Source organism: Myotis nattereri (genome assembly GCF_964212035.1).
Source record: "Myotis nattereri genome assembly, chromosome: 2".
Classification (NCBI taxonomy): Eukaryota; Metazoa; Chordata; class Mammalia; order Chiroptera; family Vespertilionidae; genus Myotis; species Myotis nattereri.
In genome coordinates, this window is record NC_138076.1 from 61,557,071 (window position 1) to 61,584,534 (window position 27,464).

The following is a 27,464-nucleotide window of genomic DNA, read 5'->3' on the forward strand; positions in this document are numbered from 1 at the left end:
AGGTGGGAGCCAACCTGAGTCCCCCCACCAACCAGAGCAGGGCGGAAGCCCTTGCTTTACTTTGTCTCTCTTCTCTTGCAGAGGCAGGTATACATACTGTGATCCTGTGATCCTTGGGCCTTGGGCCTGTGGATAGAGAGTGGTGGCAGTAGTGGGACAGGGAAGGAGGGAGAGAATGAGGGAGGTAGGGAGGGAAGGGGGAGGGAGAGAGAGAGAGAGAGAGAGAGAGAGAGAGAGAGAGAGAGATTGAGAGATTGGTGGTTTTGCAGATTTTAAGTGCTCCCCGCAGTCAGTAATTACGTGGTAAAAGACCCCTCTGTGCTCATTCAGGGAGAGAGTCCATTGTCTCTGCCACAGCCACGTAGCTGGGAAGGGTAGAGGTATGGTAGCAGACAGGTATAGGTTCGCTTGTATTCTTCATGGCTTACTAGCAGAAAATACCAGCCCTAGTAAGACCAGAGGTCCCTCTGAACTCCCTAACTTTAGAGGAGCGGTTCTCAACCTGTGGGTCGCGACCCCTTTGGGGGTGGAACGACCCTTTCACAGGGGTCGCCTAAGACCATCGGAAAACATATATAATTACATATTGTTTTTGTGATTAATCACTATGCTTTAATTATGTTCAATGTGTAACAGTGAAATTGGGGTCACCACAACATAAGGAATTATATTAAAGGGTCGCGGCGTTAGGAAGGTTGAGAACCACTGCTTTAGTGGGAGGATCTTTTCCCCTGAGGCAGCTTAGTGTAACTTCTGTAGGACATTCCTAACAAGGTGATGAGGCCATTTCTATATTACAAAGAACTGACTGGCACCTTTAAGCCAACTCTATTGTAACTTCCTTAAGAGCAGAGCTTGTATTTTATGTTTCTTCTTATTCCTCATCATCCCAGTGCAAGGAGTTCCTAGATAGGGAGGGCTCAATAAATAGCAGTTGATTCAGGTGCCATTTATTGTGACAGCCAGTGTCACATTGTGGAAATGAGAGGATTTTGAGATAGGTGTTATTTTGGAAAAGACCCCAATCTTTAGACTTTATTAAAAAATAGAGATAGGTTTTGTTGACGAAACTAGACATGTGCTATAAAATGCTTATTTAAGGCACTTGCATGAAAATTCAGGAGCTTCAGAGGAAAAAGCCCAATAACAAACCTAACTTTTTCTGTTCCTCAGTAAGCCATTATGTTTAATTTAGCAAAGATTTAATATGCATCTGTGTGTAAAAGCTTGGTCAGAGAGAGTTACATTAATGATTTTATCAGAGAAGAAACGACATTATAAAAATGCCACTTGCATTACCCTTTAACAGAACCTCATTATTATCTCCCCTACTGAGGAGGAGCCAACATAACTAGTAAATGGGTAGAATTATCTTATGCGTATGAATTTGCTTATCATTTAATATTATCTGATGGCCCACTGCTGGAGATCTTTTGATCTGTGGTGAAATGTTTGCTTGTCACTACCTGGCTTCAAAGAACAACATATGCAGAATCTGTGTTATCACTGATATGAGAAGACCATTTTTTTAAAGAAAGAAAAAAATCTGTACTTGCAAAACCCATATTTTAGGGAAGAGATCGCCTCTACAACAGAAGCAGAGTTGGACTGATCTTAATAATGTCAGAATGGCCAATAAATGTATTAATAGAATGAATTGAAAATCAATGAGCTGTGATGGTAATTACAGATAGTACCCAAGGGAAATATAGCAGGCAGACAAATCCTTTCCCTCGGGGCCTGCCCTGGGCAAAGCGCTGAAGTCGATAATTCTGTCCTCCTTCTTTCCCATTAGTAATGTACTTTCTTCTTCAACTTCATTCTCCTCCTCCCACTATCCAGACACCTGACCCTCTGTGCTGTAATGGTTTAAGGTGCCAACAGGTGAGCAGTCCTAACTGCAGTCTCATTAGTTGAGAATATAAAATGCTATTCTTTCCAAGAGAAAATGCAAAAATGCAAAAATTTGCATTTTTACAGGGTCAATGCTTTGTAAAAAGGAACACTTCTTAAAGAAATTTTATGTGCCGAGTAATTTGGGAATTTTGATTTGGGGAAAATTAACCTTTCCAGGATTTCAGCTTATGCAGGATCATGTTCTCCTTCATTTACTAGCCTTGGCAGTAGAATAAAAAAAAGAAAAAAAAGAAATCTGGACCGTGAGGCATGTATTTTCTCATTTTTTCTCTATCAAGATGTATTTTCTTGTGCTAATATTTGCATAGTGACTCACAGTTTATAAAGTACCTCACAAAAGTATCATATTTAACCCCTGGAGGACTTTTGCTTCTGACCAAAAAGGATTAGCTGCTGTGGGAATTGACCAACCATCATATACAACTAGAAAAACCAGGCAAAATATATGGAATGGTTTTTTTTGTTTGTGTTTTTTGTTGTTGTTGTTGTTTTAACATATCACGTAACAGGCAGTATGGCCTGTGATCCTTAGGAATAGGGCACCAAAGGAGGTGAATGCCTTGATTGCTTCAGGCTACTGCTTGAAGGCAGAGCAGGGAGGGAGAAGTGAGGCAGGGCTAACAGTCACACTGAGTGCAGTAGCAGGGATTCGAATTTGGAGAGGTCAAGGCGACTCATTTTTAGTTTATAAGAGGGCTCTGGAAACCGTTAAGTGGTCCCCTTAAGGGCTTGGCTGTGTAATGATCTGCCTGTGTGTGGAGGAAACCAATAGGCTGAACATTTCTTAGAGCTCACATAAAGTTCACGCAAACCATGATGGAGAAACCTCGTCTTACACGGGGCATTTGGTGGAGCTCTCAGAAATTCAGAGCTTAGTAATGGGGCTGACTTAGTCCCATAATGGTTTGGTCTTGCCCTTGCCATGATAAGCCTGCAAAGCAAGCCTGAAAGGATCGAACTGATCTGAAAATTATATAACTGTTCCAGAACAAAATCCAGCACTCTAAAGGAAGACCATGAGATCTCGCCCTCAGTAATGTAAAAGTCACAATGTCAGCCAATTGATCAAAATTGATCAGATTGATTAGACAGAGAGAAAAAACAAAAAACAAAAAAGAATAGAGACTTAGTGCCTTATATCTCCAGTTGTGTAATACATGTAGAGTTGAACGCTTAGGAATATTGGGAGGAGTCGGAAAACTTTTGAATAAATCATGGCTGGACATTATCCAAAGGTGACAAAAATGATCAACCCACAAATCCATGATGTTTAATGAGCCCCAAGCAGAAGAAACCATATTAAGCATATAATAATGAAATTGCTAGAAACAAGTACTGAAAAGTGGACTTAAAAGCAGCCTGGGGAGAAGGGGGGATATATCTGACATGCTGAGGAACAAAAATCAGACTTGGTATCGACACAATTCAGGACAGAACTTCCTTAGGTAGGAGAAAAAGGACACTAGATAAAAATTTGCATCTACACAGGAAATGAAGAGCACTCAAAATGGTCAATAATCTGGGCACATATAAAAACATTTTTTAAAACTGCTCAAAGGAAACATAATAACATGTATTATGGAACTTATAACATATATTGAATGAAATGAGCAACAACAGAAGCAGAGACAGGAGAATGGATGAAGGATACTATTGTATATGCAAAGTGGTATGGTATTAATTGAAGATAGACTGTGTTAAGTTAAAGGTGCATATTATAAATCCTAGAGCAACCACACACAGAAATGATGGCGGCTAATTTGCATATTGCAGGCAGGATGGTACAGCGCCACCCGAGAGCGGGTTGGGGGTGTGAGTGCCAACAGTCGCCTGAGACCGGATCCCGCCGGCAGACCCGGACGCGGGCCGGCGGGGTGACTGCGGCGTCCGCCCTCACTCACGCCCTCAACCCGCGAGAGCCAATCCTGCCGGCAGACCCGGACTCGGCCAGAGGCGTTAGGCCTGGGCAGGGGCAGAGTGGGAGATTGTGGGGAGCTGGGGATCCCCTGCCCAGGCCTGACACCTCTGCCGGAGGCCTCAGGCTTGGGCAAGGGGCCGATCCAGTGATCGGCGATCGGAGGGTGATGAGGGTCAACTCCTCTGGCCGAGGCATCAGGCCTGGGCAGGGGGCAGAGCCGGGGGTTGGGGGGATATGATGGTCCCCTTGCCCAGGCCTGAAGCTTGGGTCAGAGGCGTCAGGCTTGGGCGGGGGGTGGAGCAAGCGATCAGAGGGAGATGGGGGTCCCCTGCCCAGGCATGATTCCTGGGCCAGAGGCATCAGGCCTGGGCGGGGGTCAGAGCCAGTGATCGGGGGGAGATGGGGGTCCCCTGTCCTCTGGCGGAGGCATCAGGCCTGGGCAAGGGCAGAGCCGGTGATGGGGGGGAGAAGGGGGTCCCCTGCCCAGGCCTGAATCCTGGGCCAGAGGCATCAGGCCTGGGCTGGGGGCAGAACCAGTGATGGGGGGAAATGAGGGTCCCCTGCCCAGGCCTGACACCTCTGGCAGAGGCGTCAGGCCTGGGCAAGGGGCTGATCCTGCGATTGGAGGGTGATGGGGGTCAACGCCTGAGGGCTCCCAGTATGTGAGAGGGGGCAGGCTGGGCTGGGGTACACTCCCCCCCCCCCCCCCAGTGCACGAATTTCGTGCACCGGGCCCCTAGTCGTTAAAAAACTAATGGAAGATGAAATGGAAAATTTTTAAAAAAATACTCAATTTTACCTAATGGAAGGAAGGAAAAATGAACATAGATAGGAGAAATAGAAAACATAGCAAGATGGCACATTTAAACACAATATGTTGATAATTATGTGAAATGCAAATGGTTTCAGCACTTTAATTAAAAGTCGGATTATCAGACTGAAAATAAAAGCAAGACCAAACTCTATGCTATAAGCATCTCCCATTAAATAGAACGATACAGATAGGTTAAAAGCGAACAGATAGAATTAAGAGTAGTCAAAATCATGAAACTGAAAATAGAATGGTAGTTGTTAGGGGTTGGGTGGAGGGGGAAATGGGAAGTTCTTTGTTGGATATAGAGTTTCAGTTTTACAAGATGAAAAAGTTCTAGAAACTGAATATAGTCAACACTACTGAACTATGTATGTAAAATGGTTAAGATGGTAAATTTTATGATTATGTGTTCATCAGGGCCAGTCTGTGGGGTGACCGGCAGGGTGATCAGGGGCCTCCACTCACACCTGCCTTGGCCTGGTGCCTCCCACTCGCTGGCCCTGTCCCCCACCACCGGTCACCTCCCTCTGGGGGCTGACCTGCAGGGCGATCAAGGGCCCCTGCTCACACCTACCTTGGCTGGCCTGGTGCTGCCTGCTCGCCGGCCCTGCCCCCCACCGCCACCGCCGAATGGGGCCTGCAGGCTGGGGATAGCTCCTGCATTGAGCGTCTGCCCCCTGGTGGTCAGTGTGCATCATAGCAACCGGTTGTTCTACCAGTTGTTCTACTCTTCGGTCGATTTGCATATTAGGGTTTTATATAGATAGATACTCCAATAAATACAAATTTACCTGCAGAGGTTCAGAAGTCATTGCCCACATTAGCCTGCAGTCAAAACTCTTAAAATCTTTCTTTTATCTTGATTGCATTTTACCACATAAGGTATGTTTGTTTAATATAAAATGATGCTTTCAGTTATTTAAAATTGGTAAAAATGTGTAATATTCTTTGGTTGTTACACAGACAAAAATTTATTTTACTGTGTCTATCAATTTTAGAAATCAACAAGTTGAGCAGAGTTGACAATCACATATTAGATTTACCGTCTAGGAAACTTCTCTGTAATAGTATTTTGAAAACGCAGAATTTCATAAATATGTAACAACATAATGATGCCATCAATGGGTGTGTTGTTTTTTTTTTATTGCTTTACAAGTTATGTCAGAGTTATCACTGAGAAATATGTATGCTTTGTTACCAAAGCACATTCAACCTGGTGGCAAGTTTGATCAGTTTAATGTCTTACTGAGTGGTTGTTTCTGTGGCCTATGGAAAAAATGAAGCTGTTTCTGATCCACTGGTCAGTCTTTTTTCTTATCTTAAGGAAATATTGTCAGGAGATTTTTTAAGTAAAGAAATATGCACTTCTCATTAATTGCAAATGAACTCTGATGTTCAGATGACTCATAGTACCCATGATCAGTTCTGTTTCCAACTCCCAAACTTTAATTTCATTGCCATGTTCTTGTCATAACTAACTATATCTCTTTTGATAAAGTAATGAAGATGGTGATTGAGATCATTCAGTCTTAAAGCTCCTGCTGCTAAATAAGACAATCTTATTCTTTAAAAGTAAGGTAAAGAGTGTACTTTTCTAAGTTTTTTTTTTTGTAACTTTAGCTTTAATCTTTTTAAATTTTCAATTTGAAAAAAATTAATACAACTGTGGGTTTAAAACCTCCAAACTCCTTTGGCTTAGTCAGTTATAACAAGGTGGTAGAACAAGTCTCCTGTGTCTCTTCAAGGTTTGTTTCATAGAAAGATGGATATTCAGACCATTTAAAAATGATCATCAATATATTATTTTATTTACTAAAAGTAGCAAAGTATTTTCTTGATCAATACTGTGGCTACTAGCACATTTTAAGGAGAGTTTGGATATTTTTTGCAAGCCCATATGTATGACCTCCTTATCTATATATTTTTCCCCTGTCAACATTGTACTCAATAAATCTTGCCCTGGCCAGGTAGCTTAGTTGGTTAGAGTATTGTTTCCATATGCCAAAGTTGTGGGTCAATCCCTGGTCAGGGAACATAAAGAATCAACCCATGGCCCAGCTAGTGTGGCTCAGTGCTTGAGCATCAGTCCATGATCCAGGAGGTCACAGTTTGATTCCCCATTAGAGCATATGCCAGGGTTGTGGGTTTGCTACCCACTGTGGGGTGTGTAGGAGACAGCTGATCGATGATTGTCTCTCATCATTGATGTTTCTCTGTCTCCCTCTCCCTTCTTCTCTGAAATCAATAAAAATTAAAAAAAATTTTTAATCAACAATTAATGCATAAATAAGTGGAACGACAATTGATGCTTCTCTCGGTCCTTCTCTCTTTCTCTCTCCTTCTTCCCCTGTCCCTAAAAATCAATTTAAAAATCAAACAACTTACAAATCTTGCTGAAAATTTCTTTAGTCTCTTTCAGTCAACTATTTTGTAAAAGAAAATGATTTTCATAATCATCGTCTTTCTTGATATGATAAATAAATCTCAAAAGTATAGCAAAACCCTTAATGTCTATTGTTTTACTAAGTCATAAAATAAAGAGAAAATTGCCTCTTCCCATTCACATTGCATGACTTTATAGTGCCATTTGCTCTCGTCATCCTCCCACCAAATTTTATTTGCCATGATAGCTTCTGATTTCTACATTGACATTCTCTAAATACATACAAGCACAGATTGTGCTTTTATCCTCTTAGAATTACTATCCTTGAGGTATATTCACATTTTTGTGCAGTGTTTTTGAACTATAGAAATATTCCTGAAAAGGCTGTGTAATGTTTTCCTATTTTAAGTTCAGGTATAGTAAAGGTTATAGAATTCAGCTAGAATAAATTATATACATAATGCTTAGAATAGTACAGTGTATTAAGTAATCAGTAGAAAGCACCTTCTCTTTTAATTGTTATTGTTAATATGAATTTTCCATTTTTTGTGATTTAGTTTGTATATGTAAATTATAATAACATGTCCATTTATTTACATAGATCTTGAAAAAGCATTTAAGATGAATGATGCTTCAAGATTATGCTATTCCATATGATTCCATTATCAATTTAAAAATGCTGCTGTCAAATCTGTTAACACAATAGAAATAATATATCTTGATTCTATGTTATTATATACTTGTTTTACCCATAATTCACATTTTAAAATGTGCTGTTAGATCTACATTCTTGTACTTTACTTAGAAATGCTGAATTTCATCATATACAACTAACTTTCCTTAAATGTAAAGAACTAGACACAAACAAAAAGGTATTTTATTTCACATTTTTATTATCATAAAGATAAAGTTATATTCCCACCATTGAAATTTTTCATTTTCTAAGAAAATGATCTTTTATAAAAAGTATGAGAAAACTACAAGAGGCAAAATAATGTATGATACAAAATATGGCCTGTATCCTAAATTAATATCTTTTGCTTGTTCTTATAGGAAAAATGATATATATTGTTATGCTATAACATTTGAAATAGGTGTGTGTGGGGGGGGAAGTCACTAAGTAATTGATATTTCTAGATTTTGAATTACATAAATTATCATCTTTATGCTTGAAAATGTCTTAGTATTATAAGAGACCTATGGCCTTTGATAGAAAGAGCACATTGTTTTCAAATGAAGTGAAGTTGTACCTACATGATCTGACCCTACTTTATGTAGCTGATATTATTCACCCAAACTTCTCAGCCGACCTGTTAGTCTGTATGTGTAGTGGCCTCTGTGATTGCCTGGCATCTTTTATCATATTGACTCTTCGTTAGCTTCCCATATTGTAATTCCAATTCCCTGTAGAATATACATATATTAGTGATCATGCTGGTGTTGTTTCAAACTAATACTCTCTCTTCCTGTTGTTTATGTAGATCATGGTTATCCTCCAAGTCCCAGGACAAAAACCACTCATCTATAAAGTATTCTCAAAGTGTTCTCATTGATCTTTCTCTTCTCTGCACTTTTATTGAATCTATATATAATCACTACCCACCTAATTTAACACTTACTTGACCTCAAATTGCATTATGTGTATTAACTCTCAGCTTTATTTCAAGCACATTTGCTTGTTAATTTTGTCTCAAAAGAGTAATTTATGGTGCAGATTGTTAGGGATCAAGATAGGCAATATCTTGACTTATAGGAAGGAGCTTCACGGTTTATTTGGAAAATGATCCTGATACTAAAATTAAATTTCCCAATGAGAATAGTCATGGAGTGTACCATTTATAAACACTTTTATGTGCTTGGTCTTTTATATTATCTCATATAACACTCCTGGTAATCCCGTAGTGATCATCTCTACCTCACCAATGAGAACAGTTATAATTAATAATGGTTAAGTAAATTATCCAAGATCACACAGCTTTTCAGTATCAGAATCAGCTATGATTGAACTAAAAAAAAGTGATGGTTTTCTGTGATACTAAGCTCCCATTGAACCAATGCTAGAAATACCCTAAATGAAACAATCATGGAAAATCATTTATTTTGATTTTTGACAGGTCTTGAAGAATATTCTCATATTTTATTATCACTTTTTTTCTGAAAAATGCTTATTGAAATAATGTTGTCTTTTCCTTAGACTGAATATGATTTGGCTATTCTAGCCTTGCATTTTCTTTGTGTTGGAAATGTACTTCTGGCTTTCTTCAGAATTTGTAGTCTGAAGATAAACGATGGGCAACAGTACTACTTTGCATCTTCGTGTATCCCTTGCATAATTCAGAGGACTTCAGTGTATGTTATCATTTGATGTTTGCATGAATTCAGTGAAAAAATGGAACAAAGTATTGTGATCCTTTTTTACATGAAAAATTGGGAACATAATGTAATCACTTATAAAGTGCAGTTGTGAGATTATAAACCAAGGATTCCAACACTTTAATTGCCCACATATTCCAAGTGCCATTAGGTATACCGGTTAGGATTTTCAGCAGAGCTGTGGACAGGCAAGATTCCCAGAATATGTTAGTGTTGGTACCTGGAGGTGTAGGCCTGATGATGGCAAAGGGGATGGAACTGAGGCTTGATGTCTTAGTTTTGAGAGGAGGTATAAAGAAGATGAAAGGACATTTTTGAGTAGGTGCAGATGAGGTGGAAAAACATCGGTGGGAATGGGGCTTATTGTTGAATAGGCTGAGAGCAGATTTTTCAGAGTAAAAGAGGGTATCATTCAACCTTTTGTTTAGACAGTAGAACTCTGTTAGTTGTTATATGACAGGTTTCTCTGTTTCCTTTACTCAGTGTGTTATTCCCCAAATCTTGCTTTGGGACTGAATTCTCAAGCCTGTTCAGCTGTTCCAGCATTTATTTAGATAAATTTGGAATTATTGATATTTGTTAACATAAAAGCTGTGTTAAAGATAAGTGGTTAGACAATTGAGTTTCATGTTTCATGCCCTTTCAAATTCTTTATGCCATTTCATTTATCTAATATGATTTCATTACAATTCGTGTAACACTATGGGAATAATTCATGGCATTACTTTGGGCCCATTATTTCTATGGGCCTGGAGAGTTATTTGAGTGCTGTTCTGTCATATTCTCAGTTAGAGTCTTAAAATGGTGTGATTGTGATTCTTGAGACTCCATTTTACTGAAATCATACTGTACTACAGATATGCAGTGAATTTAGCCTCATTCTGCATAGCTACAATTACTTAGGTAATTCAAGCAGAGAAACCACATGAGCTTAAAACCAAACCATTTCTTTTGTGTCTTTCATTAGTTAGAATGACTTAGTCTGATTAGTTTTTCAAAATAAGTTATCCTTTTCTAACTCCTTTATAGTTCCCAGTTATTTATTTATTTATTCATGTAAAAAAAACCAACCAAACAAACAAACAAACAAAAAAAAAACTGAAGGGGGGCATTGAACAGGTAGACATGGGAGAACCCTGAAAATATGACCTTATGTGTATACTTCAAGTTTTAGTAAATGACACTTTGTTATATACTGATGTACATTATTATTTGAAGAGCTGGCCATGCTATACCTGAGTTCCCATGTACATCTTTAAATGTCCTCAGCGTGCTTCAGAGCTTCCCTGTGCATTGTGATTGGTATCAATTCCCTGGAGTAGGTAGACTAGATCAGGTATTGTGATCAGCATTTTTCACATTGGAAAATTGAGCAATTACATTCTGACTTAAGTGTGATATGGTTTGATAATTGCTTCTAAGGGATGGCCAGAGAATGCAGGTGTTCTAGCATGACATTAATGATCAAATTGTGAACCAAGTAGAATGGGCAGGAGGATATATTCATCTCAGGACTTGGGAACCTGGGGAATGGAAAGCAGCTTTTATCTAAGTGTGGTCTGCTGACCATGGCTTCAACATCTCCTGAGTTCTGACCCAGACCTACCAACTCAATCTCTGGGAGCAGGAAAAGACAACCTGTATGTTCAGCCAACTCCCTCCATCATTCTCATGCCTACACCATTTTGGAGAGCTGCTGATCCAGAGGGAGGTAATTTGGGCTCTAGCTCATTAGGGTTCCTGAGCCTTTGACTTTAAGGTGCTACCATCTAAGTCACAGAACCTCCCTTCCGCTGTGGAGCGAGGGAAGGCTGCACGTGTCTGCCTTGCCATTGGGGACCATCTGTCCTGGCTGCTGGGCTGGGCTTCTTAGAGGAGTCAGTGGGCTGCAGTCTGGAGACTCTTAGGGAGTTTTAGCACCTGAATTGATTAGAAGATGCCTGTAAATTCTGGATGGCACAGATGATTCCTTTAAAAACTCAGTGAGAGTCATGAGGAAATTGCATGAGGAGTGAAGTGAGTGTGATGCTGACAGTGCTGGGGCCTCTGTCTCCAGCAAGCTTTTCAATGCCTGTGGAGCCCCCTGAGTTCCCATTGTCAGGTGCAGCATTGTATTTCCAGTTCTCAGCCAATTACATTGCCATTGAATCGTGAGAAATGCACTTAACTCTATCTTTGAAGAAGTCGTTCACATTTCAGTCATTGACATTTTATTTTACCTCTTCTCTGCTAAGAGCGTGAATGACTCATTTGGAAGTTAAAAAATACTTGAACTGTTTAAAATATTGATGTTGTAAGTGCCATAACTTAGAAGAAGAAGCATGAAAATTGGCATTTAAGTGATGTCTCCAAAGATTCCACATCTTTTGCACAGAATGAGACTCACTATGGGAGTGAAACTGTGATGTTGGGTTCCGAGTTCCACTTTGGCAGCCTGGCAGCAGGCGGGTGAGCGCCACATAAAGGGCCCTCAGAAGGGAGCTTGGGGTTCATATTCACTTTGCTCTCCTGGCCCACCAGGAGCCCTAGCACATGAGTTTTCTAGGCTAATTTTTTTCTAATTACTCATCTGAAGAGATGTCTCTCTCCACCCCCCACTTTTTTTTTAAGCTTGAATAGCGGCTTTTTGGGTGAGCTGAAGTCTTGCACAGCATCTACGACAATGCATAAAGTAGGTTCTCAACACATGATTACTTTTTAAAACATGTATTTAGCCTGACTAGGAATCTGAGGTTTTCTGTTTATGTTCCTGTGACATAGTGTCAAGATACTGCTACACAGAATCCCAATTCTGTCACCTTTGACAGGGATGGCCCGAAGCATCCACCTTCAGACCATCCCTATCAGAGGTGTAAGAAAAGAGGGATTCATCTCCCTACCCTGAACAAAACAAAATAAATGAGCAACTTTTATAAAATCTTCCAAACTATTCTTCTCTCTCACTTTCCCTCTCGTTTTCCTAACCCATCTCTCATTTCTCTTCGGCAGTGTCGTTTCTCTGCCTTTCTCTCCTTAGCAGTCAGAGATGAGTATATACAGAAGTTGAATGTTAATGTAAGAATCAAGACAAAGACTCCATTGAATAATTTTTTAGGTGACAATTTATTTTTTTAAGATGGAAAAAGAATTGTCTCATAAATATGGAGAGAGAGAGAGAGAGAGAGAGAGAGAGAGAGAGAGAGAGAGGGAGAGAGAGAGAGGAGAGATATCTAGTTAAAGAAAAGGAGAATAATTTTTATCTTAATATTTACATAGTGGTATTTAAAAATACATGCTTCGGTATGAACTATTGAGGAAATTATACTTTTAACTTAAGTTTTCTAAAGTAGAAATAATATTAGTAATAATAACTTAATTCTATACTTTACTTTTCTTTAACACCTGACAAGTGATTTTTGGTTTAGCCGCAGACACAACTCATAAATACTCTGGAGCTATAGGACCACTGGTGAACTGTTTACCTTGTTAGCAAAACAGCAACTGTCCTTTATAATTTCTATCACTAGTTTTCTCATGCCTGGCTGAAATCATCTTGAGGTGAGAGCAGTATTTCTGTTTGGATTTTTTAGGAAATTGGGATTATTGAGAAAAAACCTGGCAAAACCTTTGTTAATCAAATCTCTCAAAACTTTTTTTACAATTGGCTAGTTTCTGGATTCGGCTCCTCTTTTCTATGGATACAGAGATGCTAAGCTCTCACCTTCTGTTTTATAGTGCACTTGAAATACACAAATGATCTATTTATGACATCAGGAGAATGTCTGTAGGATTTCCAACATGCACCATTGAAGAGGGGAAGAAAAAGCAAACAATTTTAACCCTCAGTTCTTATGTGAAATGTTTAAAACAAAGATGGGCAAGAATAAAGTAATTTCCTATGTATACAGAATATGAAGGTTGAAGGTATAGAGGAAAACTGAAATAAATTTGAAAGACACGGGGTCCAGGAATCTTACTGCGTGAGTTTTCAGTATGTGCATTATTTAGTCACTGTGGGAGGTACTTTTAGAAAATTTGAATTACTTTTAAACTTATGTATAAGTGGAAAACAGTTCAATTGAAAATAGGTAATAAATTCATTCACTTAAATGGAAACTCAGTATACAAATAAAAACAGCTTCATACAACAGTAGAAATCCTTCAGATTCTTTGCATTTCCCAAAGCATATGACTTTTCTATTAAAAGAAAAGATTTTGTGCAGTTAAATCATACTTCTAAGGCAGGAGTGGGAAATGTCCGGCCCACAGGCCGTATAATGCCCACGAAATCATTTAGTCTGGCTCTGCCAAGGCATTAGGGGTGAGTTAATTAAATGTTGGATCAAATATAACAGGCTAATTTTTACGTTGATAATTTCGTATGGCCTGAGAATGATACTATAAATATCCAAATGGCCCTTGGCAAAAAAACGGTTGCCCACCCTTGTTTAGGGAGACAAATACATGGTGACAGAAGATGATTGACTTTAGGTGATGGGCACACAATGCAATATAAAGAACTTCTAACATAGAAGTATACACTTGAAACCTACATGATCTTATAAACCAATGTCATGCAATAAATATTATAGAACAAAACACACACACACACACACACACACACACACTTCTAATTATTGGTCCTGCAAGCACCTAATAGGAAGTCCACATATTCTGAAGCTCTTTTTTTTAAACTTCTACATGCGATAATAGAGGTTTAATATTTCTTTGGATTTTCAACAAATCAAGAGGATACTTCCGTCCTTCTAAGAGTAGGTTATAGAGGACAACTGAAATAACTTTGAAAGACCTGGTATCCAGGAATCTTACTGCATGGGTTTTCAATACGTGCATAATTGAGTCACTGGGGAAGGTACTTTTAGAATATTTGAGTTACTTTAAAATGTATCAAGCTAAAAAAACTTGAGTTTATGTTAAAATGCTATTGATTGACAGGGCAGGTGAGACCTATGTTTATGAACAGGCAATTGTTGTAGTCTTTTAACATGTGTGATTACATTTGATTCTGCTTACAACATTTTCAGTTCAAGCAGTGAAGTCTCAGAATGTGTGCGTGTCCAACTGACATGAAAACTTAGTCTTCTCATTCTACACAGATAATAAAATGTCACCTTAAGAGTATTCTTCTGGTATACATGTAGGACAGGAAAACATACTAAGGTGTAAGTATTCATAGTTTCTCCTTTCTGCCAGCTTCTTTTTGTTCTGGGCCTTGGTTACACAGAATTTGGATAGCAGGAGGAAGATGCGTTTTGAGGGTGGTGCTGGGAGTAGAAGTGAAAAAGCAGGAAAGCTTTGCTTTATTCTGAAAGGGGCAGAGAACTTGTAGGTGAGTGAGAGAATAGTTGATTTTGAAAGTGAGCATAAGAGCCAAAAAAAAAAGCTTAGGCAAGTTTGGATAGAGAGTTAAAAAGTTTGGTGGACAGGACAGGAAAGATCTGCCAAATGTTTCAAATTTTGAAAATGGGGAAAAAGGCATTTAGAAGTTTGTGTATTATAATCATATTTAATTTTGTTTGTTTGTTTGAGAGACTTAACATCTAAATTACTTATTGAATAATGGAGTGGAATTTCCTTGTGACACATTTCTATGTCTGGCAGTTCACCTTCACTTAGATTACAAGGTATTTTTAAAAATAAATATGCAGGCATGAATACATACACTCACACACAGTACACATGTACATACATGTAGTTATACATATTTAAATGTATGTTATATATCTACACACATATAAATTTATACATATAAACAGGGCCCTGGCTGGTATGGCTTCAGTTGTTTGGAGCAACATCTCGTATGCCAAAAGGTTGCTGGTTCGATCTCCGGTCAGGGTGCATGTGGGAGGCAACTAATCGATGTTTCTCTCACATGGATGTTTCTCTTTCTCTCTCCCTTCCTCCCTCTAAAATCAATTAAAAAAAGACCAAACATATCTTCGAGTGAGGATTTAAAAAAAAGAAAAACTGTCAATACTGTGTGTATGTATTTGTATATATGTATATTCATATAATTTATATATATACATATATATATATAATTTTATGTATAAATAAATCTGTATGCACAAACACCAAATACTACTCACAGTATTGACAGTGCTATATTGTTTAGGAAAGGCTTTTCACTACTTTAGGTTTTTTCTGAATTTGAAGGGGAAAGATGTCAAAAGTGGAGCCCCTGATAGGGGATGGAGTGTATCATGACAGGGCAATCCCTCAGTGATGTCTGGGGTAATGGTTCTTGCTGGCTGGACTTCCTTCCTTGCAATATATTGAGGAAAGTGAAGGGAGAAAGATTCGTAAGAGATAAAGAGTTGATAGTAGCAATCAGCTTGGATGTCTCTCAGATAAGTTTGTAGACTCTAAAGATATTTCAGACTCTGTGGGAGGGCAACCCTGATGTACCAGAACATGCCTCATGTGAGGAATGACATCATTCGCTTATCCACATTGCAAATCTTTAGGGAGTTATTTTGCTTTTCATGGCATATTGATTATAATACCCAGAATTCTGGATGCATTAAAATGGAATGTTAAGGATTTATTTAGGACAATATGGTGTATTATGTTAATAATGTAGTTAGAAATTGAAATTGAGTAAAATGCAACCATAAAATAAACAGGATCATTTGATCCATTAGGGCAAACTGCAAAGTGATGCAGCCAATTTTAATTTGTTGAATTTTAAATGTTTAGGGAATTTATGTTTTTTAAGAAATAGTTTCATTTAGTTTTTTAGTGACTCTGTTCTAGATTTATGATTTGGAGAGAGAAAGCTTTCTTCCCTATATCAAGATAAGCTGGATCAACAGAGAAAACCCAGTTTGCCTCTGTTCCATCTGAGAGATCATATACACGAGTCATTATGGGATAGTGAGTGTTAGGGCTTCCTATAGCAGTCAAAACTCTGTCACGGATCAGAAAGTTTTCTAGGGTATTGATCCTATTGGTGGATAACAATCCTAGAAATGTTCATGGTAATTCTTGGCTTGCTCCTTAATTAGAAACTTTCTGCCTTAGAATTCTTGAAAAAACAGCAGAACTTAATCTATGAGTCCTATGTCAACTTTGAGGCACCTGGGGGCCTCCTTCAACCTGTGCTGCATTTCTATGTTAGTTACAAAGACTTCCATTGGCTCCCAGAAGCTTAGAGGAAGACCTTCTCTGAGTTACTACCAATAATTTGATGACAGGACACCTATTTAGCTTGTAGCATTTGGCGGGCATTCTCTAGATTACAGCCGTGGGCAAACTACAGCCCGCGGCCGGATCCAGCCAGTTTGAAATGAATAAAACTAAAAAAATAAAAAGACCGTACCCTTTTATGTAATGATGTTTACTTTGAATTTATATTAGCTCACACAAACACTCCATCCATGCTTTTGTTCCGGCCCTCCGGTCCAGTTTAAGAACCCATTGTGGCCCTCGAGTCAAAAAGTTTGCCCACCCCTGCTCTAGAATCTGATTGGTTTTCAGAACAGTCTAATCAAACACCTATTCAGAGGTAATGGTGTGTTTCAGATCTTCAGGACTTTGGCAGCATAACTCAAAACAGAGGAATTAAGAGTAAATCAAGCAGCATTAAAAAGTCTAATAGGAGTAGGGTTTAGAGCACATCAGTGGAAAACCTCAGTAGCAATTAGGGTTCCCTTAACGATTCTGAGGCTCTGGCAAGAGAAACCCAGTGTCTAGCCAAACTCAGGATCAGGTGGTAGGAAATAAGTCCTTGTTGGATAATTCTTTTTTCACTGGCAGTCTTTTTTTCTGGTTTTAATTGCTAAGTAGTGCTCTAAATGCTGTCTCTGTATTGGGTAATGAGCTTGAATGCGAACAAGCTTTGAGTAATATGTAGTCCACATCACAAAGTCTATATGATTCTTTTTTAGTTTTTATTATTATTATTATTATTATTATTATTATCATCATCATCAAGTATGGAAATGTTCTTAAGAACTCTTGTACTGTACTGAAGGGTGAGTAAGAAATGTACCTTTAGTTGTAGTTCATCTACATCAGAGCAGAGAACTGACTTTTTCTAGGAGCAACTTAAAAGTGAGATCAGTAGAAATAGTTGTAGGCTGAACGTAGACATTCCAGTGATGGAATTTCTAGATGGAAACGTATTGCCATGGAAACAAAGATTTGAGTAGGAGTAAGAAGAAAGAAAAATTATAGAGGGAAGTATATTTTGGAAAAAATGAAGGGAGGAAAATAAGTTTAAAGTTTAAGTCACTTTTAATTGTGTTTGCCAAGTCAGCATTCACTTTTGTCCTGCTTGCTTGGTCCTTTTCACTGTGTTGTGGGCGAAATATCTGTACATATATATTTTAACTAGGTTAAGCACTTAAAGATTAACTACTCTTTAACTAGGCTAAGCTTTTTAACTAGACTAAACTCCTTGACTTAAAAGTCAGAAATGATATATTTTTTTATTTCTCACTGTGCCTTCAGAATGGAAAAGCTCAACAAGTGTTATTCAGTCAATGTTTCATTCAATTTCATTTAAAGAATGCCTTCTGCTATAAAATAATCACAGGGATGAAGTCATAGGGATTATAGTCAATAATATTGTAATAACTATGTATGGTGTCGGATGGGCACTAGACTTATTGGGGTGATCTCTTCATAAGTTATATGAATGTCTTATCACCATGTTCTACTATATTAGTTTCACTGTGTCCTGACACTAGTATAATATTGTATGTCACCTGTGGTTTAAAAATTTAAGAACATATAAAACATAAAAATAAAAAAACAGAAACAAAAGCTTTAACTTATTTTAAAAAATGCTTTTTGAGAATCTATCATTTGCAACATGCTTCAGGAACACCGAAACATAACACATAATTCCTGATATGAAGCGTTCACACTTAGAAGCAGAATGAGATTGTAGTAGGAAGAATAATGTGTACTTATTATTTACTTATTAGATTTAGCATTTTGCATACATTATTTCATTTAATTATTCTGGCAGGCCTCAGTATTATTAATCTCCTCTTCATTAAAGAAACTCAGTCTTAAGAAAGATATGGTAATCACTGAAATAACTATAAGTAAATGACAGAGTTTAGCGTGGTGCTTGGTATAAATCAAAGGACAGGCTTTTAAATATACATCTATGTTGCTATCATATAGTTATGTGATAAGTAGTATGGGCAAGTACAAAAAATGAGTATTTAAATATAGATTTCTGAGCATGAAGTGATTATGTCTGAGAGTGTACTTGTTCTTAGTATATGCATGCTGAAGTATTAAGAATAAAGGGACAGTGTGTTTGAAATTTACTCTCAAATATTCAGGGAAAATGGATATGTTTGTAAACATGTATACAATTGTGTGTGGGTAGATATATTCATATACATTTATATATTTATATGTATGCAAATGCATTTAGATATAAATATACAAAGAGATATATGATTAAGCATGTGGGTATAATCATGTACAAATACTTGTAAAAAGGGCAACACTTTGAAATCCAGGTAAAAGGGTATATGGGAGTTTTTGTATCTTGTTGCATTCTTTATGTACGTTTACTATTATTTTAAAGTAAAAGCTACGACAAAAATGGCATAGAGGGGGTCATGAAAGTATGCGCCATGATAGCCCTGAATAAGTCTCCTGCATTTTTTCCCCTTGAAGAATAAACACAGAAATAGAGGTTTTTCACAGTGATTTCTCCCAACCTTGTTTCTTTTAGTTTCCTAGACTCTGGCTTATTGTCAAGGGCCAGCCAAATAATTTCACTTTTTGATGACTTATAACTTTACTAGAGGCCTGATGCATGAAATTCATGCAAGAGTAGGCCTTCCTTACCCCAGCTGCCAGCACAGGATTCCCTCTGCCACCTGGGACCCACCCTGGCTTCCCTCGCAGCCCTGGCTTTGTCCGGAAGGTCGTCTAGAAGGACGTCTGGTCTAATTAGCATATTACACTTTTATTATTATAGATACTCATATTTATTGAGAAAAAAAATTATTTGCCCATTCAATGTAAGTAATGTTATTGCGTGCCAATTATATGCACTATTCTAAGTGCAGTAGAAGTTAGTGAAATCTCTCATTTTAGTGCAACCCCTGGGGCTGCAACATACCCCACAACTCTCTGGTGATGAGGATCTACATCAGGCTTAAGGTCCTTGAGAATAAGTGGATCGTGGTCTTCTTGTGGCTGCTATGACTCCCAGCAGAATGATCTGCAAAGGGAGAGTGGGTCTGTTTGAGGTTCCAGCCAGGCGTTTGTGCGGGCCAACAACCCACAGGGCCCGGCCAGCAGGGCTCACTGGTCATGGGTTTGATTCCTGGTTAGGAAGTATGCCTGGGTAGCGGGCTCAGTCCCCAGTGTGGGGCGTATAGGAGGCAGCTGATCAATGATTCTCTCTCATCATTGATATTTCTGTCTCTCTCTCTCCCTTCCTCTCTGAAATATATATACCATCAAGGGCACAAGAGAAAGGCTTCAAATGAGAAATTTAAGGGATCAGAAGCAGAAATCAGAAAAATGTCAGAAATGGCATTGAAAGTAGGTCAGAGTAAGATGGTTTGGGGTATAGACTGTGAGAGTGAAGGTGCTGTGGGCCATTTATTGATGTTGGTGGAAGCAAGCCAGGCAGCTTGAAGACTCAAGGCTGGGCTGGTCAGGGACCAGCAAAGTTTAAAAATAAATTTATTTAATTCATAGATACACAGTGTAAATGGTTTCTTACAAAACGGTTAACAGTGCTCTTCCTTTTTTACTTAACTTTTTCTTTTAACAATACAAATGTTTATAAAGCTGCCTGAATGCAATTATGATTTCCCATGTTTTCAAAACTTGGCATACACTGCTTATATTGTACAATGTCCCAAGTGCTGAAGTTAAGACAATAACAGATATAAATATAGTGTAGGTGATATTAATTTATATATAAAAGTGCTTTCTAAATATAAATATTTTAAAATTGGTTTCTTTAAAAAATATGAAAATTAGGGCTTTGTTTTCCCCCCATAAGTTCAAATCTGCCCTCTTGCTCATTGTCAACATCAATGCTTCCTTTTGTTTGCTGACCAAGCCAGTCAGGCGCCCCCTGTTTTTGTGCTGTAAGAATCACAGAGGGTGAGGATTCTCTCATGGCCACTTACACCAGTAGAAGGAAAAGGTTCTCTTGTTCATGCTTAGACCCACAGAATGCTCTGCCAGCCTGCCTGCTGCCGACTAGTGCTGCAGTCACGATGAATGGAATGCAGACCCCCATTACAGGTGATGGTTAAAATGATGGCAAACACGGGGCACAGTCCCGGTTCCTGCAGCTGGGCTGTGGCTCTCAAGTGTTGCCTCAGCTGTTTTTTTCTAGAATCACATCTAAAGATTTTCTCAAAGGAACGAAGCCCCAAAATAACTTGCTAGATATAAAATTGATGATTCGTTGATGCATTGGGGCAGAAAAGAAGAGGTGATATGAAGAAGAAAGGAACGTTTATGAAAATGCAAGATAGGAGTAGTTCAACCACGCAGCACATATTGTGATCCTAATGTTAATTAAGTTTGGTCCTGGGAGTACAATGGTGAGCATACAGTCTGGTGGGGAAGACAGACATGTGTCCGAGAAGCATATGTTATTCTTGGGGAAAGCAGAAGCGTAGCTTGGGAAGGAAATTAGGGAAGGATTCTTAGAGAGAGTAACTCATGAGTTTTAAATAAGTTTAAGAAGTGAAGAAATGGGGGGGGTGGGGAGGCTATTGAAGAAAGAGAGAAGGTTATAAGCAAAGAGGAAGAAGCACAAAAACGATGTGTTGTGGTGAGGGCAGGGCAAGTAGTTTGCCACTGTGGGAGGATGTTAAAACACAGAAGTGATAGAAGATAGAGTTAAGAAAGAAATACAGTGTGTTAGTGTATGTATTCATTTCCTATGAATACCATGAAACATATCTTAAAACTATAGAAATGTATCCTCTCACAGTGCCGGAGGCCAGAAGTCCAAAATGAAAGGGTTGGTAGGTTCACACTCCCTCTAAAACCTGTATGGAGAATCCTTTCTTTCCTCTTTTGGCTTCTAGTGTTTTTCAGGAATCTGTGGTGTTCCATAGCTTGTTAGATGCGTTACTTAAATCTCTGTTACTGTCTTCTCCCTTTGTATTTCTGCCTCTGTGTCGCTTCTCTTCTTTTAAGGACACCAGTCATTCTGGATTAAGGTCTACTATCCAGTATGACTTTATCTTAACTAATCATATCTACAAGAACCCTATTTCCAAATAAGGTCACCCTCTGAAGCACTGGAAAATATGTTGAGTACTTCAACATATCAGTGTGGGGGACACAGTTCAACTCCAGGGAGTATCCATAATGGAGTATGTAAGTTTATATTTTCCCTGGGAGTTGCTTGAAGGAATGCCACTCAGTGGGAACCTATGCTCCTGTGCTGAAAACCATGGTGAGCTCTTATAAGAAAAATGGGCAAAGCTCAATTTAATGAACTTAGAAAAAGAACACTAAACATTCATTGCTCTAGTAGCCCTCTTTGAGTCAACAATTGATAGCATTCTTCTGAGAAGCTATTTTAGAAACTACCTTTTGGGAGTTACTGTGAAGAAGCAGTAAGACCTTAGGCCTTTGGAAGATGCTTAGCTGGGGAAACGAAATATTCTAAACACAGCCTGCCCTAAATTGTGGTACCTTATAGCATCATAAAAGGAACAGAAACATGGGAACAAATCATAGGGCCTCTGTCATACAAAACAGTTTATTTAAAAGGTTATGTTTGCTTTGCAATAAAGGGAGTCATAGAATGAAAGCACAAAGCACAGTATACATTTCTATCATTCAAGGCAGGGGTTCACGTTTTGTGAAAGTGCTTGTACTTGTTCTCATTATCTGAATGTTTTTCTTCTGTAATTCCTGGTGTAGTATTTATTACATTTTTAAAAACCTGTAATTCTTCATTTAGAATAAGTGGATGAATGTCTTCTTCTTCACAGAAATTCACTACATTTGCACTTTTTCAGGAACGTTTTGATTCTGTGAACCTGAAAACCACTCTTCTGTGTTTCTCTGTTGCTGGCTTTATGAGTGTGCTTGGCTGTTAATCTGCCTGGTGGGTAGCAGTATTGAGGCTTTGATTTGAATTGAATTGCATCTTCAAAGATTATCCTGCAGTTCCACTAAATTTATATTATTAGAAGGGGGTCATTACTTCCTTGTTATCTTATATTGGCCTTATGACCAAAAGCTGAAATAGCTTCCTAATGTAACCTTTTCATTTTAATAATCCAAGAGATTAATTTATTTTCTCATTTATTTATGTACCACCATACCATATCTTCTTGTCTCTTACTAATTTACTAGAGGCCCAGTGCATGGATTTGTGCACATTGAAAGGGAATTAATTAGAAGGTGGCCAGCAGGGTGGGACTGGGAGAGACAGGCCGAGCACGTCCTGAAGCCAACCTCCCGTGGTCCCTCCCCAGTCAGCCGCACCTGGGGCGGCACTGGGGCTTGAAGGGCATCTATAGAATGAGCAGGATCCCTCTGGCAGGTGGGGTCCCACGGCCTGGCCTGTGGGTATCAGGCTGAAACCGGCAGTCTGACATCCCCAAGGAGTCACAGGGTGCAAAAGGGCACTCTGCAAAGTTACTGTCGCTCTGCAGCTCCTGCATTGAGCATCTGCCCCCTGGTGGTCAGTGGGCATCATAGCTACTGGTCGGAGCATCTGCCCCCTGGTGGTCATTGTGTGTTGTAGCTACCGGTTGGACGGTCAAATGGTTGACAGTCGCTTAGGCTTTTACGTATGTATAGATTATAAGGTATTTTGTAGTCATGAGTTTGAATTCATTGTTATATAGTCCAATGTTCCAATTAGCTAAAGTTTTGTGGCTAAAATTTATGATGCCTTAATACAAGTAGAATAGTCTGTAGCTTTGGTTTATTAAATAATGTTACATTTGTGTTTTGATTACAAAATTTTGCCCAATATATTTAGGTATTTGTCAATTAGAGCACATGAGGACTAAAATCAGGATGAAAACTGCTTTTAGTTCTATCAAATGTGCTAACTTTTTACATAGGACAAATACATGGATTCAAAAAACTACAGAATGTTACAGTTGTTGTCAATTTCCCCATCACCTCAATTATTTTGAGAAAAATATTAAATAGATTGTGTTACTGTGGAGTGAACATGGCTCTTTCCTAAAAACAGAGCTTAGAAGCTGAGCAGGGTGGAGAAGACCCAGTACAAATGAGGAAAAAAATCTTGGAATTTAATACTAACCATATACCTGACTTGTTGTAACCTCTGTGAGTTCCTGCTTACTTATTTATAAATACTTATCTACTTATAGTAATTGCTATTCTCCTCATATTGCTGAGCCATTGGATATAGCCAAAGCACTAAAGTTTGAAATTTTTAAATAAAAATTTATAAATTATAAATAACTGTATATATAGAGAGAGTAATGATATACAACTAACCTAATTGAGAAGATTCTTGGGGAAATAGATCAAGGAAAAACCAGACTTTTACTTCAGCAAGCCATTACAGAAAATCAAAAGAGGAAGTTTTATTTATTTATTTATTTTTAAGTCACTTAGATAAGATGGGAAAATGTGGGCTGAATGAGAGTAACACTAAGTAGATTCACAAACTGTTGAACATCAATATTCAAAGATTTGTTTGTTTGTTTGTTTTTGATTAGCAGAAATAAGTCATGCCTGGGACATAATGGAGGTTCACTGCATGCAGATAGATGACAAATGGTTGTCTAGGTATTGCAACTTGTAAGCTTTCTTGACTTTGTGCTGGAAAATTGTCATCTGACTTATTAAGGCAATACACTTTGAGAAGATGGAATCTCTCCAGATACAAGTGGCCAGGATGGTGAGGAATTTGGAAGTCCTTCCATATAAGCATAAGTGAGGTAACAGACTATTTAGTTCACAGAAGAATGCATGTATGAGGAGATTCAACAGATTTCCAGATTTTTTAAAGATTATTATAGTCTAGAGGCCTGGTGCACGAAATTCATGCACTCGGGTGTGGGGGGTCCCTCAGACCAGATTGCTAGAGGGTGCTAGAGGGCGCAGGCCAGGCCAAGGGGCCACACCGGTGCACGATGAAGGCTGGGGAAGGATGCGGGAGGTTGGCTAGCCAGGGAAGGACCATGGCAGAGCTCCAGGGCATGTCTGTCCCATTTCACTCAGTCCCGATCGGCAGGACCCCAGCAGCAAGCTAACCTACTGGTCAGAGCATCTGCCTCTGGTGGTCAGTGCACATCATAGCGAGCGGTTGAGCGGCCTTAGCATATCATTAGCATATTATGCTTTGATTGGTTGAATGGCCGATTGGACAACTGGACACTTAACATATTAGGCTTTTATTTTATAGGACTAGAGGCCCAATGCACGAAATTGGTGCAAGAGTAGGCCTTCCTTCCCCCAGCTGCCAGCACTGGCTTCCCTCTGGCACCTGGGACCCGGGCTTCCCTTGCAGACCTGGCTTCATCCAGAAGGTCGTTCAGAAGGACGTCCTGTCTAATTAGCATATTATGCTTTTATTATTATAGATCTATATTTTATTATAAGTAGTTTAGAAAGCAGTGTTAGTACTTTGGAAGTTATAGAAAGGTGAGATTGGTATATATGAGGAAACAAGAACTTGGTAACGTTAAAATTGTTTGAAATTTCTGAAAAGTGCTTTCTGACAAGTGCTTTGTACTCTGTCACTGGTATTGTGGGAACACTTTGCACATATTTAATTAACTCTCCCTAATGCCTTGGCACATGCCAGACCAAATGATTTTGTGGGCCATAAACAGCCCTCAGGCCAGACGTTCCACACCCCTGCTAAAGCATGGGTCTTCTCCATCCCCCTTATCTGAATAGAACAAATGAGCAAAAATGAGAGCTAGAATGTTGATGGCTCTGAGGGCAAATGTATATAAACACAGCTATCTTCATATCAAGACTGGAGTAAGCAATAAGGAGAGAGCTTCTTAACTTGAGATTCTCATTAAATTGGGGCATTTGAGATGGGCTAAACTGTCTCCAGGTCAATAGCACCCTGACTCTCAGCTGAAGCAGGCAGAAGTCCTCTCTCAAGCCCTGGTATAGGTTTGCAGGATTTTAACAAGATCAAGCAGGTCACAATCACTTATCACCAACTTTATGAGAAGACAAGCTTTTTTGTGTAAAGGTAGCCAAAATAATGGAACTGAACATTTAAGGAGTTCAGATATCAGAGTTATCAAATATATAAAATAGAATAGTTTTGTATGCATATTTAAAGAAATGAAGGGAGAAACATAAATGTGAACAACTAATGGAAGATCATTGGCAATGACCAGGAAGATCTGGAAAAAACTAAATGGAACCTCTAAAAATGGAAAACATTGTTGAAATATGAGAATGAAGTAGAGAGGCTAAGAAGATAAATCAGAGCTAAAGAGAGAGAGTAAACTGGAAAATATATGTAAGAATTACTCAGAAACCAATACAGAGAGAAAAGAAAATGAAAACACCAAAATATCTAGATGTGTCCGTGGCTAGTGTTTCTCAGTGGTTAGAGTGTAGGCCCACACACCAAAGGTCTCAGATTCAGATTCGATTCAATTCCTGGTCAAGGGCACATACCTGGATTGCAGGTCCGATCCCGGGCTTCGTGGGCCTGGTTGGGACTTGTGCAAGAGGCTACTAATGGATCTCTCTCTCTCTTTCTCTCTCTCTCTCTCTCTCTCTCTCTCTCTCTCTCTCTCTCTCCCTCCCTCCCTCCCTCCCTCCCTCCCTCCCTCCCCCTCCCTTTCTCCCTTTCACACTCTCTGTAAATCAATGGGGGAAAAATGTTCTTGAGCAGATTAACAATAACAACAAAAAAATCTAGATGTGGAATGTACATGTTCTCAGACTTCCCAAAGCGGGAGAGAATAAAGGAGAGCCACTACTTGAAAACATGTTGGCTGGTCATTTGTAGATCAGGTCAGACATACGAATTTAAACATTCAAATGTATAAAATATCCCAAGTGGGATAAATAAAAATGTTAATGTGGCAGTATTTGTAAGAAAAATCTACTTTAGTTTTCTCATTTTAGAGCATTTGGGGCTAAAACCTGGAGTTGGTTACATCAGCTAAGAGTGTGAGTCTGATTACCATAATTGTGGTGTAAGAAGATGACTGAATTAATGACATACTGTAATGATGAAGAGGCGATCAGTATAAATTTTGAATTAAAATCCAGTGTGAGAAATGAATGAGCTGATATGAGAGTGAAGGAAAAGATCAATTCAAAGTGACTTTTATTCCAGGTTTTATGACCAGAATATAGGAATTGAGAGAAGTTGGGAAATTGAGATGAAATAATTATAGGGAAAATATGTTAGATTTTAGATGTTAGGTTAATGAAATTTGGGGGCTTGGTGGCATATTGAAATAAAAAGTACATGAAAAGAATCTATCGTTATGAACATTACAAAAAATTTTTGTCACAACCATAGAGTTCTGTTTTGTTATATATCCAGAGTTCAATAAATATAAGGACACCTTAGTGTAGAATTTCAGCATGTTTTCTACTTTTGTGTATTATAATGGTAAAATGAAAAGGAAGTAACACAATATAAGTTCAGCTACTAAATTAACTGAAATGTCTGGGACTGAAATGTTATTGTTAACATAAATGAACAATGGCAAGAGTATAGGAAATAATGCTTGTAGAAATCTTTGGACTTGGACACACATATGTTGGTTTTACTCCTAATTGTATGTTTCTAAAGCTATTGTACTATGACCTACCCAAGTGACTAATTTAGCAATGGAATGCTTAACCATGATGAGAACATATTTTAATAGACCCTCATGAAAAGATTTCGGGCAGGCAGAAATACCTAAAGCCTTTTACTTGCACAAGTAAAACAATAATTTGAAAGTCAGAGGTGACTGAATTACAGAAGAGTAATGGTGAACTACAGGTTAAATATGAGTAATAAATGGATTTCTTCTGAAGAGGAAAATAACTTAAATACCTTTAAAATCATATATGATTTTTTTTGGTTTATAATATTGCATTAAATAAGAATATATTAAGAAAAGGCT

The 27,464-nt window shown here is 38.5% G+C and overlaps 1 protein-coding gene across 2 annotated transcripts in view; it reads left to right on the top strand.

Moving 5' to 3' along the window:
* KLF12 (KLF transcription factor 12) overlaps window positions 1-27,464 on the top strand; it is a 442,181-nt gene that overhangs the window by 213,211 nt on the left and 201,506 nt on the right. The window lies entirely within an intron of this gene.